Below are 20,989 nucleotides of genomic sequence, written 5' to 3'. Positions count from 1 at the left end.
TTTGCAAGCACAATTTGTGAAAAAAAAAAAGTATATAAAAAAATATAAACTAGATGTACCGCATGGCGGTACAAAATATGACCCGGGGACCAAACAAAATTTTTCCGTAAAAGTCTAGTGGGGCTACATGCCCACCAAATTTCATGTTCCCCGGTGTTTCGGTGTCCCTGGTATCGTTGACGAAAAATTCAGTAGATGACGAAAAAAAAAAAAAAAACTTTGACAATCCCTATATGACCGCTTTTGCTAGCTACGCTAGTGGCGGTCATAATAAAATTTATATATGTGTGTGTGTATGCATATATATGTGTGTGTGTGTGTGTGTGTGTGTGTGTGTGTGTGTGTATATGAAGAGTTCAGATGCAAAAGCCTCTAAATGCCATCTGAAATTTTCTTCTAGAATGATCAGTTTTATGAAGCTTGTATATTTAAGTTAGCTATAGGTGACTCACCTGAATGAATGGCTCATTAAGTATGCAGGGGCATTGTCTCATCAGGTGTGAACCACTAAATATGCATGGTCGTTTACGCCCCATCCACATATTGCCTTTCCAAACTAAAAGTGTTTCACAAAACTTAAATCAATGTATCGTTTTATGTGAATGATTAGGCAGGATGATTTTCACATCATTTTGAAGAAAAAACTTTAGGCTTATTGACATATATTTAGTATGTGTTTTGTGGCCTTATTTCAGAAACTTTCATTTTTAGTTTTTTCAATAACCATGCATAAACATTCTCTCAAAAATGAAAACATGTACATACATGTGGCTCACATATCATGGTAGTCCTGTTTGTGCTAAATAGAGTGTATTTTTTTTTTTGCCATTGATATGTTTATAAGCAACTGAAAAAAGCACAAATGTCAGGGCATGTCAGAACATCTCAAGGACACCAAAAACACCCCAGACCTCAGAGGGTTAAAGACACATCTCTTTGACCTAGCATTCACGTAACACATTATAGACTTCTATAATTCAATGTTAGGCTGCATAGATTATGTCAGCTGGAACCGGCAACACTTCCCATAAATCCTGATGTACTCGTTACATCATGAGAAGAATGGCATCTACGCTAATTTTAGTGTCTTTGTTTATCGCGAGGTTTTCCCGCAGCCTGCCGTATCCAGGCCGTATCCAGATCTGATGAAGGACCTGCGCCTGGACCGATGACAACGCAGTGCTGAAGTGCCAACTAGTCTCTCCCTATGGAGGATCCCTTTACCACTCCAGATGAAGCATTTTCGGGAAATTCGTTTCGCGTACCTACCCCGAATTGATACAGAATTTTTTTTATTTTATCAAAAATTATAAGGAAACACCAGTACTTTGTTTAGGCTTGGTCTGTAGGGAATTCCAAACCTGCGCACATATATTCAAACGCACATAACTATAGAACCGATTCTTAATGCGCATCAGCGTTTCTTACAGGTTCACGTTTAAAGTCTGTGTAGAGAGAATGGTGTCGTCTTAGCGGCCCCTAATTTAATAACAAATGATTGTTGCGACGGAAGCGAATCAATCAAAACTAACTTTAGCTGGAAAATAACTTTATTAAAGAACCGCTATAAAGCCCAAACAATCTCTGTTACCATAAATTATACGTTTATCTCTGTAAAGCTGCTTTAAAACAATCTACATTGTTAAAAGTGCTATATAAAAGATGATGACTTGACTTGACTTGATCTGTATCTAACTAACTTCTCTTTGTGTCAGTTTCCTGCAGAGAGATTATGCCAGTCCACAGTGACTACGTGCGAGTCCTCGGTCAGGGTATATTCTGGCAAACCGTTTGCCAATCACGACTAGCAATCAGCAAAGCAAACTGTGGTACACGCCATTTACCAACAAGCGATGGGTAACTCGCAAAGCACAATGTTCCTTCCCGTTTTCCCAGCACGATACCATAGAACGGCATAAAGTAAGAGGGTTGAGAACAGGGCTTGACATTAACACCCGCCAACCCGCCAAATGTGGGTGGATTTTGCTCGTGGCGGGTAATATAGTCACTCCAACTAGCCACTTTGGCGGGTTGAATAATTGTAGTCTTTTCAAAAGGCATCTGAAATAAGTGTGACACTACGACACTACAACTCCCATGAGTATTAGGGCTGTCAACGAATATTCTAAATTCGAATATATATTTATGTTTTAAAAAACTGAATTTCGAAGGTGAAAATTAATATTCGAATGTGGAAAAACGCCCGTGGTAGCAGAGGCGCGGCTGTCTGCTTTGCGAGTGGGCGCGCTGCCTGAGGAGTCAGGGACAGGTAACAGGAAGAAGCGTTAACGATAACAGAAACATTACTAAAGTGTAGGCTACTTCACTGAATGAATAGATATTGCATGAATAAGGTAGGCATCAGTTTCATGCACTGCAGGCTTCCACTGGTTTGATTATTTACCGTTTCATGTCAAGGAAATGTTTATCATCAGCACAGCTCGCTCGGAGCGTTCAATGTCGGTTCTATATACTGTAAAACTTCAATTAATGTTAAAGGTGCCATAGAATGTGAAATTGAATTTATCTTGGCATAGTTAAATAACAAGAGTTCAGTACATGGACATGACATACAGTGAGTCTCAAACACCATAGTTGTCTCTTTCTTATTTAAATCTCGTTTTTGAAAAACACCCCTGAAAAACAGGCGAATCTCCACATAACACCGACTGTGACGCAACAGTTGGGATCATTAATATGTACGCCTCTAAAAATTTGCATATGCCAGCCCATGCTCAGTGCCAGGCGGAACTGCACAGCCGAACCATCAGAAGTTCTGCAGGTGAACAAACAAGCAGGAGGAGGATCATAGGGAAAATGGCAGATCTATCTATAATCTATCTATCTATCTATAATCGGATACCGCTACAGTTTAATTCGAAGTTGTTAGTTGCTCTGCCCATTTCACCACGGACTGTTACAACAATATCAAGCAGCCAGGCTTCTCTCGGCGTCTCAAACGGACGAAGGGGGCAATTTCAACTAACGTTATATTCCCGCAAGCAGTAAGTAACGATAATTTACACTGTGTTATCTAGATCCAGCGTGATATTGTTTTTTCCTCGAGAGACATCATGGCTTGCAAACGAGCGAATGAAGCATGGCAGTTGCTCAGTGTTTGGTTGTACAAATGAACACAAAAATATTTTTTAGCTCCTTCATCCGAGCCTCTGGAGAACCAGTGGGTTATGTGAATTTCTGATGTGTAATTGTTCAAATTCAGACAGATAATCTTTCTTTCAAAGTCGTTCAACACTGTTTATGGATCAGTAAATCGCGTTGCAGTGATAAGATCTTCATTCACGCGATCAACAGGCTGTCATCTGCTCAGTGCTCATCACTGAAACCTTTTATGTGATGGGAATTGATCTAAATACTTAAAAAAAACTTCTCATGATTCGTTAATCCCGATAGCTGTAATAGTAAAAACATATAAAAGCTGTAATAGTAAAAGTTTTCCAGATAGCTCTACATGTAATGCCATATATTTCATATGCAAGCATGTCAGCCAATCACAGCAGTGGGCGTTTACACTGAAGTCTCACAGCAGCCAATCACAGCAGTGGGCAACAGCACTGAAGTCTCACAGCAGACACGCCCCTTCAAACAGAGTGTTCAAATCAGGGTATGAAATCAGGCTAGGAAATATGCCTTTTATTTCTAAATTATAACAAATTTTGATCTAAAAAACATACTAACATTATAAGGGCACCCCAGGAAACATTATAAAATAATAAAATAATCCATTCTACGGCACCTTTAATAATATTTGTTTCAATCACTGAATGAAGCCTGCTATAAGAGTCGCGACCTTAAATTGCTTGCACAAAACTCTTAATCAGCACTCGCTTGTTGTTGTTCATTTGAACCGTATTGCGCAGAGAGCAGGACGCCTCATTCGCGCCGCAAGACCTCCAGACGCGCGTAAACGCGTCTTTACATTGACTTAACATTGAAATCACTCGTGCCAGACGTTCTATTCACGTTTGGTGTGAACGCAGCACGAGGGTGAGGGCGAGAGAGAGAAAGAGTGCCTGCGAGTGCGAGTGAGTGAGCAAGCGAGAGTGAGGTCTGTGGTCTTGGTCATTAGTCGATTTACTTGTTTTTGTGTAGGTAGGTAATACGTTGTCAAATATGTTTAAACTTAAATAAACTACCTATACAAGTAGTTATGTCTCTTTGTATTAATTTGTCCTGTTATTGACGTAACGCCCATCATTGACAAAATGCACAACCAGATGTTCGAATAGTTCGAATATAGGCTATGTGTTTTTTTTAGAGGGAATATTCGAACGTCATTTTTGAGGAATTTTTGCAGCCCTAACGAGTATTACATGCACACAGTGTTGCCTTGCGCTTGCGTGCTAGTGACCGACAACACAGAAACGAAGAGACAGAGCTGCCCTGCTGGAGTTATGTCGTATGCCGGTGGAGCTATGTGGTGACATATAATACATTAAAGGAGCTTTACACACAACCTTATCAGAGCTAATGATAATGACCTGTATTGTTATATATTTATGTAGTCTTGATTTGGGTGTACACTGGTTTTACATTTAAAAGGGTTGTAAATCTAGTTCAAGTAAATTTTAGCACGCCATGGTCAACTTTTATCAGGTAATTTCACAACAACAAAAATGTGGCTAGTAAAAATGCTGTGTGGCTAGTAACTTTGGAAAACCACTAGCCACATTGGCTAGTGAGCAAAAAAGTTAATGTCAAGCCCTGGTTGAAAAGTAAGAGGCGGGGCATCAGTTAAAACATGTCAAAGTTAACATTCACGCAAACAGGTATTAAGAGACAAGTTTTAGTCAAATATGGATTGTTTATAGCTAAATCCAGTGTTAAAGTAGAACACAAATAATCTGCTGGTTATATTTGGAACAAAAGAACACCCGGTGCTGCGTCGGGAGCTGTTTATTTTTATTTTATAAGTTTATTTGTATAGGGACAGTACAAAAAAACATGATCCCAGTCAAAACTGGAAAATATGTATTGCACATAGAGAGTATAGCAAAAGCTAATTTGCATCTCAGGTCCCTAGAAAGGCTTTTCTAAACAAAACAAACAATAAAAAAAACAAAAAATAAAAAAACTACTCATAGAATAAAACTACCACAATATGTCACTTATAGACATTCAAATACCTACCTAAATTATACATATTATAATTGATTGATCTTTACCTGGAGCTGTGAAAACGACTGACAGAAGTTGAGTTTGCAGAAGCACTTCTAATCTGGGTAGACTTGAATTTCTTGTGTTAGCCTATATATGTTTCCTAAATTGCACACAAGCATGAAAACATATTAATGTACTTTAAATATTTGTATTATCTTAATGGGCCATGATGAAGCATGTGATAAACAAATATAATGTATAATATAACCTTGATTCTTTTCCAAGCAAGATGACTTGTGCCAATAAATTTCCCTGGACACCAGAAAAAAAAAAAACACTTTGATTTTTCACTTTATTTTGAACATGACAGTGTATTTAGTTTTAATAATACAGGTTTGTTGTAAATGTCATTTTATTATAAATGTTTTATTTGAATATTTGATTGAATGTGTCAGTTGCAGAGGCTGGTATCACTGGGATGAGCAGACCAAACATTTGAGAAGTGTGTTAATGAGTGTCTAAGTGGGCCTATTCTATTTATATATATATATATATATATATATATATATATATATATATATATATATATATATATATATATATGTGTGTGTGTGTAAATGTGATATGTAATTATGTATATTTCTGTTGAAATATATTTCATGAAACACATTGCTATATTTGTAAATGTTATATATATATATTAGGGCTGTCACTTTACGTTGCACAATCGATCGAACCAACCAACGCAAGTTTCGAAAACCAAAATAAGGAATCGGTTTTTAACCGTCTTCTCTCGGAGCGCGTCCAGCTCGTCACGATACGCCCGCAGCGAACGCGCATCACACAGCAACTGCAGGCTCTGACAAACACGCATAACAGCAAATTATACTTCTGCATAATGTTTCTCTTTTTACTACAAAACTGTGAATTCTGCCGGTATGCAGACAGTCTCATGCATACAGATACAGTTTCGGGCTACGGTCTTCAATTGCCTACGTAGGCGAAATTTGTTTGACATTTCTGATCGTAAACACAGCCATGTTGAAGACTGAGGTAATGTTTTTCATTTATGTTATGGTAGTCCATTCTGCTTATTGTTTTTCGAGAATGTTGCACTCCTGTTTGTCATTGTGCACGAAACTTCGCACCAATAAATCATCAGGAATATTTGCTGAATTGTGTGTGGCATGATTTCCTTGAGTTAAGTGGTTGGGCTGGGCAGTTTTAATCTCATCAATTGTGCGGGCTATAAAAGCCATTGTCGAGTGCACCTAGGTAGAGCGTCATTTCCCGGATGTGGTGTGGTTTTCGCTGTTGCGACTGAACGTGACTCGTGCCTGGTTCGGCTTGGTAAAGGAGAGCGGCTGTGTTTATGGTCACTTCCGTGTTCGCCGTTTTGCCACAGCTGCTCTAATCAGCTGATGGCTATGAGTTTGTATCTGTCCTGCTCCAGGTATGCATTCACTTATTACATCTGCTTATCCGCCGTGGAAGTGGTGCGAGTCGCAATTTGTCTTTATTTCAGTTGATGTTTGTGTACGGGTGACGACTGTTGCAAATAGGCTGAGTAATTAAACCTGCAGCTATATCCCGGTTCCCGCAGCTGTCACTTGGTAAGTTTATAGGGTTCTTTTTTTGTATTCTTTATAGATTATTGGATGTTAATTGTATGGTTCTTGCGCTGATTGCAGGGTGAATAACATTCTTACAGTGGCAGCACCGCTGTCTCGTCCTATGGTCGACTTTTATTGAGCCCGTGTGTGTTCTGGGTCGCGGTGGCGTTCGACCCGTGCCAACGAACTGTGTATGTGTGCACACGTGCTGTTCCAACAAGAGTTTTTGAGCGTCCTTATTCTGTGTGGTACTTAGTTTTGTTAAATTTGTTGGATTCCTTGTCTATTTGAATCAAATCAGGTATTTCAAATCAGGTATTTTGTATCTAGGTTATCAGTTATTTTGCTTTTTATTTTTGTTTGATCTTGGTTTTGTAAATCTTCAGTAGGTTATTGATTTCTTCTGGTGTATTGTGATTTAGTTTCCATATGAATGTGAAATTGGGTTATTTCAATTTAAGCTGATTTAATTTTTCCTTTGTTTTAATTTAAACTGAATTTACTGTTTTTGTTAATTGATTGATTTTGGTTGATAATATTGTGAAACATTTGTTTGTTTATTTGTGGTAGTTTATTTTGGAGTTAAAGTATTGTTTAAGTTTTTCTTTACAGTTGTGTAATTAGTACAATATATTGTATTAAACTGTGTGTGTGTGTGTGTGTGTGTGTGTGTGTTTGTGTATTGAGTTCTTTTTGTCTAGGAGCTGCAGGCCTTCTTGACCAGGGCGACCATTCCTCCATAGATGGTGGTGGTGTTTCTTCATTGTGTGCTGTGGTCTGTGGCGTGCACTGGGGTTCTTTAATGGTGTGAGTGTGCTGTGCAGATTGTGAGATCCCTTATTATTGGAACATCTTCCCTGTAGGTTGGCTGCAGCTCCATGACATTGGAAGTGACTTATGCAAGCCCGTATTAAAATTGATGTGTGAAATTGCTTAATTTGTGCTTTTATGTCATTATAATAAAACTTTTGTATTTGACTGATACCTGTGTCTCCACGTTGCTTGCCACTGGGTAGGGAACCTGTGTCAGCCTTTTGAGTAAGATTCTTTGGGTGAAATTCCCAAGGTGGCGTAGTCAGGCATTATTTCTTAATTTGCTTTCAAATCCATTTGCTAAATTTACCTGGGCCACACTGGGCCTCGGTTACATGTGCACGTCTAAAGCGGCGTCTTTACGTTCGTCCTAATGCCTGTTAGTTGTCCGTGGATTTGCCCATATTTGGCGTTTAAAATGGAAACGTCTTTAGACATGGAAAATAGATTTTACTGTCGATTCAATGAACACTTATGTCTCAAAAATCGAACAGCATTTTTTCACAAAAGTGACAGCCCTAACACATATATATATATATATATATGAGGAAGAGGGAGAAGCAGTTTCACCACCAGTGATAAAATTCAGACCAGCTCGAACACCTGGACCTCAAATTATTGAAATAGAGTCCTACAGTTGTTTCAACTTTTTTTTCATCCTCGGTTTGTCAGACCATCGTCCGGAATTCGAACAGCTATGCTGCTGAGCACCTGGAGACAGCAAGAAGGCCAAGGCAGGAAATCTCTCTGAAGGACTTTTTCTCATTCCTCTCAGTAGTAATATATATGGGTTTGGTGAAGCTGCCATTAGTTTCAGACTACTGGAATGGGTCCAGACTGTATGGCATTAGGTTTCCAGCATTAGTGATGTACTGCAGGAAATTTCAGGCCAAGTCCTCAGCCCTCCACCTCAGCGATCCTAAGGTAGATTCTGAGAATGCAAAAAATAAAGGAACCCCTGCGTTTGACCGTCTGTGCAAAGTCAAGCCAGTATATGAGCAGATTCGTCAAGGATGTAGAAGTTTTTATCCAACAATCTCGATGTGGCAAGAAGTAGAGAGCCACATAGACCAACGCTATTTTGCGTCATCGAAGGGCAACGCCCCTTTTTGGGGGAAAACAAACGGATTAACGGATTCCCCTGAGAACAGAACTCGCTCAACAGACATCTGAATTCTGTTTACTCCGGTAACTGAAGAACAAAAATAACATGCCCAAAAGTTGTTGCGTGGTGAGCTGCACCTCAAATGTTTGTAAAAACCCTGGTTTAAAATTTACACCTTTACCATGCCGAATAAAACAAGCGGAAAGAAGAATGTTATGGCTTCAGGCGATAAAGAGGGAAGCACCAGATGGAGGGTTATGGGACCCAAAGTCCCCTTACACATATGTATGTGGGAAACATTTCATAACAGGTAAGCCGATTATTTAATTCATCCCCTCAAAACTAACATGAAGTAGTGTAACTTACTTGCTAGTTAACGTTACTGGCTTTAATTTCGTTACCATATCAACTAGCTGCTAAGCCAGTTAGTGCTAGATAGCATCTAGTTATGGCTAGGCAGCTAGGATACCGCCTAGTTTTCATATGCATGTATTGAAACGGTATTTTACAATGTTGAACCAATTCCAGGAAGCCATGTTAAAGAATCCCTGCACCCGGATTTTGTGCCCACAATATTTCCTCACCGTACTGTGGCAGACCCAAACCAGAAATTAAATAGGTATAAACACGCCAGGAAACGTGAGCAGACGTCACCCCTTCTCAAACGCAAGGTGGCAAAAACGACTGCTGTGAGCCCAGATCTACCTACAAGTAAGTTTAATGACATGCACTCGTTGAGATTTTATTAAGATGGTCAGGCTAAAGCTGGATTGGGGTTAGATGTGCGGGCTAAAGCAACTTCTTCTCATTAGTTCTCGATGAAGGCCATTGCCCAGCTGACAACGATGATGATGATGCTGACGATGTCCCTGATGAAATGCGTGAGTCAAGGAACTGCCTGTCATCTTATTCTGTGGAGGGAAATGATGGAAAGTGCCGACAGATGACTGGACTCAGCTGGACGATGTTTTTGAGCCTATTTACATTTCTTAATCAGTTCGTGAAGAGACGAGGCTCCATCTCCCTTCCACCACGGGACCAGCTGTTTATTACACTGATAAAACTACGTCAAAACCCATCCTTTTTTTTCTTAAGTCACGTTCTGAAAATGCCTCAAACAACTGTCAGGCAAATTTTTATCCGATGGCTTGACCTGATGTATGGGAAAATTTCCTTTTTAGTTCACTGGCCTGATAGGGAATGTTTTACAATGATACCTCCAGAAATGAAGGCCCAGTTCCCACGACTCACAGCAATCATAGATTGTTTTGAAATCAGGACAGAGTACCCCAGCAACCTTAAAGCTAGGTGAGTGTCACAAGAAATGTCTTTACACACTCTCACATCCCATATTGAAATAAAAGGCTATGTCATTGCTATTATGTATCCTTTCTTAGAGCAAAATCATACTCTAACTACAAGAAATGGACAACAGTGAAATATTTAATAGCATGCAGTCCATCTGGCAGCATTACATTTTTGTCAAATGGATGGGGAGGAAGGGCCTCTGATGTGCATATTGTTCGACAGTCAGGATTCCTGTCCTCAGTGTACCATTCTCCAGGTGATCAGGTAAACTTGGAATTACGTGTATCTCAACTAACCACATGCATGTCATTTGATTAGGGTGTCATGTCACCACCCTCTGGTGAGAAAGCAGAACAAAGTAAATACAATGCAATATTATGGTGGATTTTTTTTTATCTCTAGATATTGGCAGACAGGGGGTTTACACTCCAGGATGACTTTGCCCTACTCGGTGTCGAGCTGATAACACCATCATTCACAAAAGGGAGGAAGCAGTTACCTGGGAGAGAGGTGGAAATGTCTCGTAGGAAGTCAAACATCCGGATTCATATTGGTAAGTAAATTATTATTTTATTATTGTAATGCCGTTTTATTTGAAAAGTCAATTTACAAAAGCGCTCCTTTTTTTGTTGTTGTCGTCCTTACAGAGCGGGTGATTGGTGTGCTGAAAGGTCGCTTTCACATCCTTGACGGTCCACTCCCTCGCTTTCTGGATTAAATAAGATTATTATTTTTCTCACCTCACTTTGTAGCACTGTTGTCATCAATCGTGGGTGGATGTGTTTTGCCCAAAATCTGCTGATCACGTCCACCATTCCGTGAATGAATTCATCATCTTTTAAGATTCTAAAGATGGTGGTCTGCTGTGGGGTCCAAGTAACAAAGTCTGCATACTGTGCTGCACACACAAACATTTGCAGCTGAACCTTTTGCAAGGAGGAAGAGGGAAAGGAAGTATTATTAAAATGTGCCTACAGTATTTGTTAAAGAATGTCACAATTCTGTTGACAGCTACTGATTTCTTTGTGTATAGCTTTGCCTTTGCAGAGTAAACTGTACCTGAGTGTAGTAAGCATGGTTGGGCTTCAAAGAAAACAATGTGGAAAGGTGCCCTTTCTCATCATCTGTCCAGCTAACTGACTGCTGACCTGCCCACTTATACGGACACTTTGCCTCCACCACTCCCTTGCCGCAACAATCACATGACACATAGGCGTCACATGATACACCAAAGTATGGTCTTTCATGGCTGATTCTAAAGCCTGATCTGTCCACTCTTAATCCTTCATGCACTTTGCATACATCTTCAGTTGTCAATATGTTGGTAGATAATTGGTCAGTGGCTGGGCCAATGCCCAGTGCATATTTGTAGGTCTCTAGGGCATGTTTTTCATTGTCTCTTCCCCACTTAAGGTAAGGACTATTTATGTTTTTAGCCTCTGACATGATTGTTCTGATTACAGTGTTTGAGGGTTTCTCTTGGTTAGTGTGAAGAACAGTGTGAGCAAATGAGCTGGTGATTCTTCCTACTCGGTGCCTGCGCCAGGCCTTACAGGCTGCCTGCATTACAGTCTCTGCCTCCACTCTGTCTGCCTCTTCCTTGGTAAAGGTTAGTGTTTCAAACCACGAGGAGTGGTGTGGTGTGGAGCCTGCATATTTACTGAAAGTACTCAGCACCACAGGACATTCACCTGTCTCGTCTAGCATTTGTAAAAATTGTGCCTGTTGGCTTGCTGAGGCTTTGGGGATGGGTCTTTTGACCTTGCCTATGACTTTCCTGCCACTGCCTCCAAAATCTATTGAGCGGATTTCTGATGGCTCAACCTTTTTTGTAGAAACAGCGTTCAATTGGCAGGCTATACTGGTACTTACAGTGGTGGTGATGCCCAGGCGGACTGAAGCTTCCAATTTATACAGAACTGCACCCACATGGGAACAGCTTTCCCCTAGTCTTGGGTAAAAAAACAAAAAAGACAGTGTCAATTCCACGAAAACATGAGCACAAGTCAACCACTTTTTTTTCCTACCCTACAAAACAAAAGGGCAGTAACTGTATTTTTGGTCAAAAATGAATTATTTTCATGACATTCAAGGCATCCTTTGTTATGTGACAAAACATCTTATCTCAAATGTGTGTCGTTTTGGAGAAAATGGTAATAGTTTTAGGAGAATCTGTAGTTACTGCCTTTTTCCTTGGTATGGTGCCACGTTTTTGGTAAGTAATACAAAGCAAGAATACAGTAACTGCAAAATAGGGGTAAAATATCAAATTAAATATGAGGATTGATATATACAAAGAATAAGCTAATATAAAGTAACAAAACAGCCACATGTCCAATAATCTACCTACAACTACTTAAGCTGGATGACAGGATAACTTTAAAGTAATTTTTCTCAGTTCTGCAATCTGCATAGTTACTGCCTTTTTGCTTTGTAGGGTATGGATCTCTTACCCTGCCATGCAGTCGCAGTGAGCTGCTCTAACTTTGCCACTATTTTCCACAGCTACCCAGGTGTTGTGGGGCTTGTTAGTCACCCTCCAAGAAGGTTTAACACTGCTTTTGAAAACAAAGCACTTGTCTGTTTTTATGTGTAAAACAGCCTGGACCCAACCACTGACGAAAAACTTATGGGCCTCCAGGGACCTTTTGTTTTTCATTGTTTCCGATGTGTACAGGCCTGTCAGACACAAACAGTTACATAGCCTACATTGTTTATCATTTCTGACTATAGTGGTGTCTGCTCTATCAAGATTAGCACTAGGCCTATATGACTTTTCGACGACCACTGCTCTGGGCTATATGTAACAACACGAACGGCAGTAGATCAAGCCTTCTAGGCTAGATAGTCTAGCTAGCGTAATGTCACAAAATCCAATTTGACAGCCCCATACATACATTGGTCCCATACTAGTTTGTCATACTGTGAGTGTGTTAATGACAGAAAAATAGGCTACTTACTTGGTGATTCCACGAGATAGTGGTAGACGTCTGAGTAGTCCACATTTGGCCACTGCGTGGGGTCATTAATCCAGTTTTCGACGACCATTTCAAAGGGACACATCTTTAACCCCGTATCCAGTAGCTTCTTTAAATACCGCTCGCGGTCCTCGGTCGGCAAAGTGTGTGTGTATGTTTGTGCCATGTTTGTGTGTGTATGTTTTTTGCTATCAAGAAACTTCAAACTTTGCAGATCTAGAGCGAGTTCTGTTCACAGGGGAATCCGTTTGTTTTCCCCCAAAAAGGGGCGTTGCCCTTCGATGACGCAAAAGTAGCGTTGGTCTATTACATGCAGATCAGATGGTCTTCTTGTGGCACGCTTTGCATTTCCTTCTAGAAGCACGCTTGGACTGTGCAATGTGCTTTGGTCTGTGGTGTCCAGAGTGATGGGAAGCAGGAGCAGCAGATGGAACAGGATCAGCAGGTGGAGCAGGAGCAGCAGATGGAGCAGGAGCGGCAGGTGGAGCAGGAGCAGCAGGTGGAGCAGGAGCAGCAGATGGAGCAGGAGTGGCAGATGGAGCAGGAGCGGCAGGTGGAGCAGGAGCAGCAGGTGGAGCAGGAGCAGCAGGTGGAGCAGCAGGTGGAGCAGGAGCAGCAGATGGAGCAGGAGCAGAAGGTGGAGCAGGAGCGGCAGGTGGAGCAGGAGCAGCAGATGGAGCAGGAGCGGCAGATGGAGCAGGAGCGGCAGGTGGAGCAGGAGCAGCAGGTGGAGCAGGAGCGGCAGATGGAGCAGGAGTGGCAGATGGAGCAGGAGCGGCAGATGGAGCAGGAGCGGCAGGTGGAGCAGGAGCAGCAGGTGGAGCAGGAGCGGCAGGTGGAGCAGAAGGTGGAGCAGGAGCGGCAGGTGGAGCAGGAGCGGCAGATGGAGCAGGAGTGGCAGATGGAGCAGGAGCAGCAGGTGGAGCAGGAGCGGCAGATGGAGCAGGAGTGGCAGATGGAGCAGGAGCAGCAGGTGGAGCAGGAGCGGCAGGTGGAGCAGCAGGTGGAGCAGGAGCGGCAGATGGAGCAGGAGCAGCAGGTGGAGCGGCAGGTGGAGCAGCAGGTGGAGCAGGAGCGGCAGATGGAGCAGGAGTGGCAGATGGAGCAGGAGCGGCAGGTGGAGCAGCAGGTGGAGCAGGAGCGGCAGGTGGAGCAGGAGCGGCAGATGGAGCAGGAGTGGCAGATGGAGCAGGAGCGGCAGGTGGAGCAGCAGGTGGAGCAGGAGCGGCAGATGGAGCAGGAGTGGCAGATGGAGCAGGAGCAGCAGGTGGAGCAGGAGCGGCAGGTGGAGCAGCAGGTGGAGCAGGAGCGGCAGGTGGAGCAGGAGCGGCAGATGGAGCAGGAGTGGCAGATGGAGCAGGAGCGGCAGGTGGAGCAGCAGGTGGAGCAGGAGCGGCAGATGGAGCAGGAGTGGCAGATGGAGCAGGAGCAGCAGGTGGAGCAGGAGCGGCAGGTGGAGCAGCAGGTGGAGCAGGAGCGGCAGGTGGAGCAGGAGCGGCAGGTGGAGCAGCAGGTGGAGCAGGAGCGGCAGATGGAGCAGGAGCGGCAGGTGGAGCAGGAGCAGCAGATGGAGCAGGAGCGGCAGATGGAGCAGGAGCGGCAGGTGGAGCAGGAGCGGCAGATGGAGCAGGAGCGGCAGGTGGAGCAGGAGTGGCAGATGGAGCAGGAGCAGCAGGTGGAGCAGGAGCGGCAGGTGGAGCAGCAGGTGGAGCAGGAGCGGCAGGTGGAGCAGGAGCGGCAGATGGAGCAGGAGCGGCAGGTGGAGCAGCAGGTGGAGCAGGAGCGGCAGATGGAGCAGGAGCGGCAGGTGGAGCAGGAGCAGCAGATGGAGCAGGTGGAGCAGGTGGTGGCATCCAGTCAGCAAGCTCACAAACTAGAGCTTCTCGAAATTCTCTTTGTTTTTTTGCCCTCTTGTTCTACAGTGCAGCCAGCTGCTGGTGGATTATGAACGAATTTACCACCGCAATGTCCAAAAAGTGGTAGAAAAAAGTGTGGTACCACTTTCTAGTTTTCCGCAGCACTGTGTAATACCCAGTGAGGGCATCGGATACATCAACTCCTCCCATGTTCCTGTGTGTAAAGCAAGCATAACTATAATCAATATATAAAATAGCTTTTAACATTTTTGCATTTCCAGCAAATCAGCACTTCCAGAAAAGACTTATTGTAGTCCAACACTGCAGCAGGAACGGGAACAGGTGTCTTTTCTGTCCATTTCCCATCTGGAGTTATGACTCTCCTTTGCACAGTCTGGTCTCCATTGGCTGAATGAAAAGAAGAACACATCAGGACTTCTCTTGTGTCCTTCCATTCCACAAAGAGAAGTTGGTGATCCCTGATTCACCTCATGCTCCCACAGGGTGCAGTTTTTGGCAGCTTGTTGAGGGTGGTTTTAGGGAAGCCCACCCTGTTGCATCTAATGGTTCCACAGGCCCAAAAGGTTTTTGTAAGGAGATCCCTAAAAAGCATTGGGCTAGTGTAGAAATTGTCTACGTATAGCTTATAGCCTGACCCCAACATTTTTTTATCTACTAAAGCCATCACTGAGTCGTTGCTCAGCCCTTTATTCTGTTGACTTTGAGCTATGGGGGATTTGCCTTCATAAATTAAAAAATCCCAGGTATAGGCATGGCTTGAGTCTGCAAGTACAAAGAGCTTGTACCCCCACTTTGTTGGCTTATCTTTATGGTACTGCTTTAGACAAATCCTCCTTGCCTTAGATGCCACCATTCTCTTGTCAATGCTGTGTGGATGAAAGTAGCTCTAGCATCCATCATGAAGCTGATCATTTAATGGCTTTAGTTTGTGTGGCAACACTCGAGTGGAGGGTAAAGTTATTCACTATTAAATTAATCCGACTACGCCAGATTGTGATGGAGAGGTACAGGTTTCAGACACATGGAATTTCGACTACGCCACCCTTGGGAATTTCACCCAGGTAATATGAATGACACCTAAAAGATTGTCATTAGGTCTCACAGGTACGACTCTCTTAAGAAGGTAGGCAGAAACGTGGGTATCATATAAAAAGTACAAAATTTTATTAATACAAAGTTAAATTTAAAGAAAGAAAAGAAAATCACATTAAAATAGCATCCGTTGTACAAGGCAGCGTCTGACGGTTTCATATTAACAAAAATAACAAAAGACACATACACAACACTTTACATAACTAATATTTGCACAACTCACAAAAACACAAAACTACACAAAGTTTTGATCACCAAGCTAGTTAGCCAAAAGCACACTTTCACACACACACACACACACACACACACACACACCACCGTGCACTCAGATCACACAACCAAACACACTTCAAAAGTGTCACACGGCAAACGTTGGAGAAGCACCACCACCACAAGAGACCCTTCACCCGTGGGACCCCAGCGCCTGAAAGGAAATCAAAAATAAATAAACAAACTTCAAAACATAATTACAATAAACCACAGTTTGACGGTATCACAGTATAGTCATGGAGCAGACAATAATAATAATAAGAAGAAGAAGAAGAATGAATAAGCAGTCACAAATCAAAATCACAAATGAAATATTCAAACGATACAAATTTACTCAATTCGAACAGCAGGGGAGACAGGCTCACACGAAGCAAACACGTAGTGTTGTGCTCCTGTTCCAAAAATCAGTGAGCGTAAACCCCAAAATAAAAGCAAACTATAAATCAATGAAACCTCTATTAGTCTGGTTCCATAAGTCAACCAAATGGAACCAGACTAATAGAGGAGCAACAATCCCCTCTATTAGTTGGAAAATACGGCGTTCTCCCAGTATGGCAGCAGAGACGCGACAGGGCTGTAACTATAGCGACAGCAGAGAAAACAATCGTCACAAACGAGAGGGAGAATCCTGAGCCAAATACAAACAAAGAAAAACAAAACAATTATTAAGATTTTATGTATCAACTGCTAAAATTCTCAGCTCTTAAACAATTCAAGACAGCCTCACAGATGTCCTCCCCCCGTGTTTGGCCTTTTAGTGGTATCAACTCAATAATTTCTTCCTGTGGCCCAGCAGAGTTTACATACCAGCAGAACAGCGCTATTTGTTCAATATCACCTTTGTCTTTAGATTCATCGCAGGCAGTTGAGTAGGCCACAGCTGAATTGATGTCTTTAATTTGCTGTCTGGTGATGTCTTCTGCCATTTTTATGGTTCTGTCTTTGACAATCTTTGCAGAGAGGGGCATATCCCTGATTTTCTGCACAATTTCATTCTTGTTTTTAACCCCCTGGGGTCGGCGGTGTCGCCGGCGATACCAGCTCACTTTTTTTCTTATCAGTACAAAAGAGAGTCTAAATAGTCTGTTGATTTTGATTTTACATGCAAGTGTTATACATCAATCAAAACACTTAAATGTCTTCTATTATTTGTGTTCACTCATAATAAAAAAAAAAAATTGTTTTTCGTAAAATAAAGAAAATAAACATGATGCGCGTTCTGCCGTCTCTCTCAATGTGAAACTTATTCTGAAACGCGACAGAAAATGACCTGTAACTCAGCAAATGTTTGCCACACAGACTTGAAACACATGTCTATACAACGCTTGGAGTCTCTATTTTTAAAGTATGTAAATTATATACAAAATAGTGGTGCAACGGATCATCATTGATCCGTGATCCTTTCGGATCAGTATCTTCGGTTTGGCACACACGTGATCCGCGGATTGATTTATGGGAAAAAAAAGCACTCAACATTTGCTTATATTTGTTGTTCATTTAACCCGTTATGAACTGCAGAGAGCGTCCCAGCAGACCAACATTGAATCTACATTGAATCAATGTTAATGTATTAACCAAAAGATCATTCTTGCTTTATGTACAGCAAGATTCTATGCTAGTTTATCATGCTTGTACTGTGCTTGAATTTTTAAATGACTCATTTCAGACAGAGACCATGTAGGCAGTGACGGACTGGCCATTGGGCAATGTGGGCAAATGCCACTGCGGCCGCCTGGTCTCATCACTTGTTGTGGCCGCATCACAAACAAATAAATAGGCTAAATAAAGCGAGGAAGCGGCCGCCTATTGGCGCAATGGCTGCAACTTGCAAGCGGCAGCACCACCTTGTGGCGCACAACCATAAAAAAAGGCTAAATAAATCAATAAAGCGGAGATGCGGCCGCCTTTTGGCGGATTGGCCGCCCGCAACCGGCAGCACAGCCAGCGGCTCGCTCGGCGCTCATCACAACCCTATAAAAAGGCTAAATAAATAAATATTCGCAAATCAGCGTCTGCCAAATGCATAAATGTAAATGTAAATATGAATAAAATAATAATAAATTAAGCGGAGCTGCAGGCGGCCACAAAAAAACAAGGAAAAAAGCAAACAAACAAACACCACGGCCAATCTCTGAAAAATAATAGCCCTATGAACTAAATAATAATAATGACTTTTTATTTATATTTTTCCTGTAAAGGACAAATAGCCTAAATGTATGTAATCTCACTATTTATAAGGTATTTTGAATGTTTTTAGTCAGTGGAATTTCTCGCGATCATTGACCTGATGAGATGATAGATAATGACAAGTGATTCACACGTGATTCGCGAGAAATCGCGAGAAATGAAATGACTTGAAGTGAATGATGGTAATGAGAGCATATCAACAACATGGATGGAGTGAAAGAAAATGGATCAAGGAATGAGAAAACGACGAGTAGAAAAGGGTGGAGCAGAAAAAAAGAGAGAGAAGAAGCGTAAGGCTTTATTGGCTGAAAGTGGGAAAAGTGCCAATATTGTGGAGTTATTTGCTAAAAAGCCTGTGCCCAGCAATGAGCCCGGTGGCGGGACTCCTAGCTGCTCTGCAGCTGTTGCCGCTAGCAGCATGAGTGAAGGTGACATGGTGCCAGACGAGAGTGGGAGCCGGTCTGAAGAGGAAAAGAAAGAGGAGGAATTAGTGGAGGAAGAACAGTTACCAGCAAACACTGTAGGCCAAGAAATGGATGCTGCAGTTACACCTGCACCTGCTATTGCAAGTACAAGCAGAGCAACAGCTGCTCCAGTGACAGAGGTGATCCAGGAGGATGAATATAATTATTTTGAACGCCCAAAATTCACCACACTTGAATTTTTTTTCAAGTTTCATCCAAAACAGCCTTCTGATGCACAGGAATCTGTCAAGAAATGCTACAGCCATAAAGATGGATCCCAAAGAAAATGGGTGAGTTATGATGCTGAAAACCCCTCATTATTTTGTGCAGTTTGTATGGCATTTTCTAAAAAGACAGACACAAATGCCTTTATTCAAGGATGTAAGGATTGGAGACACATACATCAGAGGCTCAACAGTCATGAAAACACACATATTCATCTAGAATGTGTGAATGCTTACCTTTCATGGTTAAATAAGGCAGACATTCCTAACCTGCTGGATTCAAATATGATGACAGCTCACCGAGAACAGGTGCGCAAGAGGCGACAAGTCCTAGAGCGTGTCATTGATGTGGTAAAACTGATAGGAAAACGCGCACTCAGTTACCGTGGAAGTAAAAATGAGGCAGCTCACTCATTAGCAGACATGTCTGTGGATCATGGGAACTTTCTTGAAATTGTTCTGCTTCTTAGCAAATATGACAGCTGTTTGCAGCAGCATGTTCAAGACTGCATCCAAAAAAGCCAATCAAGCAAAGGAAGAGGCTCACTAGTGACATTAATGTCCAAAACTACTGTATGTTCAGTTGTGGAGGCTATCCGGCAACTCATCAAGGAAAGAATTGCGACTGAAGTAATCCAGGCTGAAATGTACACTGTACAGATAGACACAACTCAAGATATAACCTCAAAAGGTCAGTGCAGTGTTGTAGTTCGCTACGTAACAGACAGCAGCATTCAGGAGAAGCTCCTTGCAGTTGTTGAATGCAAGTCATCAACAGGGGAGGATTTTCTTAAAGTGCTCAAGGAGACGTTGGCCACTTGCAAAATTGATGTGAAAAACTGCATTGGAAACTCGACAGATGGGGCTGCAAATATGCAGGGGCAATACAGGGGGTTCTCTGCCTGGCTGTCAAAAGAAGTCCCAACCCAAATGCACGTATGGTGTTATGCCCATGTTCTAAACCTGGTTATGTCTGAAACCACAGGGGTTGTGATAACAGCAGCATCATTATTTGGGTTGATTAATGAGATTGCAGTGTTTCTTCGTGACTCATATCAGAGAATGAATGTTTGGGAAGGTGTAAGTCAGGACCCCCAACACAGAAGAATTTCCCTGATTGGGGAAACAAGATGGTCTTCAAAGGATGCTGCATTAAAGAAGATCTTTGGATCCTTTGCCCAGCCAAAGAATGCTTTGTATGTGGACTTAGTTGAAACATTGTCCAAAATTCAGGACAATTCACAGTTTAAGCCAGCTGTACGTGTAAAAGCACATGCCTTCATTGAGTCACTTCTCAAATATGAGACAGTTCTCACTGCACAGTTGTTCCTGCGTGTTTTCACACTCACATCGCCTTTGTCAAAGTATCTCCAAACCAATGCCATGGATCTCTTGACTGCCCATCGCATGGTGACAGAAACACACCACAAACTTAAAGACTTTGTCAGAGACTTTGACACAGTGAAAGACGCAGCAGACGATTTTGTGAAATGGGCTAATGGTGGATTCCAAAATGTGGATTCTGAGATGGAAGTGCAGGCTTCACTGCCATCAAAACGGAAGAAAAAAAGAAAAACAATGCCAGGAGAGTCTACCGATGAAGAAAACACAACTGAAGACTCACTGACAGCTTACAGGATCAATGTTCACAACATCATTCTTGATACAGTCTCTGAATGTATGCACCGCCGCTTCCTGCAGCACGGGAAACTTTATGCTGACTTATCACTACTTGATCCGCTTCATTTTCCAGAAATAAATTCAAATGGACTCCCTCATAATGCACTTGAGGACATAAGTAAATGCCTCATTCCATTTGATGAAGATGCAACAGTTGAACATTTACAGTCTGAGTTGTGCAGTCTGGCCCTCCACTGGAACACTATTAAAAAGTCCCCTCTCAGTGAGTACACAACCAGAGAGTCACAGTCTCCTAC

The 20,989-nt window shown here is 42.3% G+C and overlaps 2 long non-coding RNA genes across 2 annotated transcripts; one reads left to right on the top strand and one right to left on the bottom strand.

The window, feature by feature from the left end:
• The first annotated feature begins 9,866 nt into the window (after positions 1-9,866).
• Positions 9,867-10,662, top strand: LOC307169169. The gene is made up of 4 exons (XR_013823056.1): positions 9,867-9,960; positions 10,050-10,224; positions 10,363-10,513; positions 10,608-10,662. It is a non-coding gene; the product is annotated as an uncharacterized lncRNA (long non-coding RNA).
• A 60-nt stretch (positions 10,663-10,722) lies between these two features.
• On the bottom strand, positions 10,723-12,995 carry LOC307170353. The gene is made up of 3 exons (XR_013823356.1): positions 12,921-12,995; positions 11,833-11,911; positions 10,723-10,886 (listed from the first exon to the last, which is right to left on the bottom strand). It is a non-coding gene; the product is annotated as an uncharacterized lncRNA (long non-coding RNA).
• Between the last annotated feature and the right edge of the window lie 7,994 nt (positions 12,996-20,989).

This window comes from Squalius cephalus, assembly GCF_949319135.1.
Source record: "Squalius cephalus genome assembly, chromosome: 13".
Lineage (NCBI taxonomy): Eukaryota > Metazoa > Chordata > Actinopteri > Cypriniformes > Leuciscidae > Squalius > Squalius cephalus.
The sequence above is the reverse complement of the archived record's forward strand: the minus strand, read 5'-3'. Positions and strand labels throughout refer to the sequence as shown.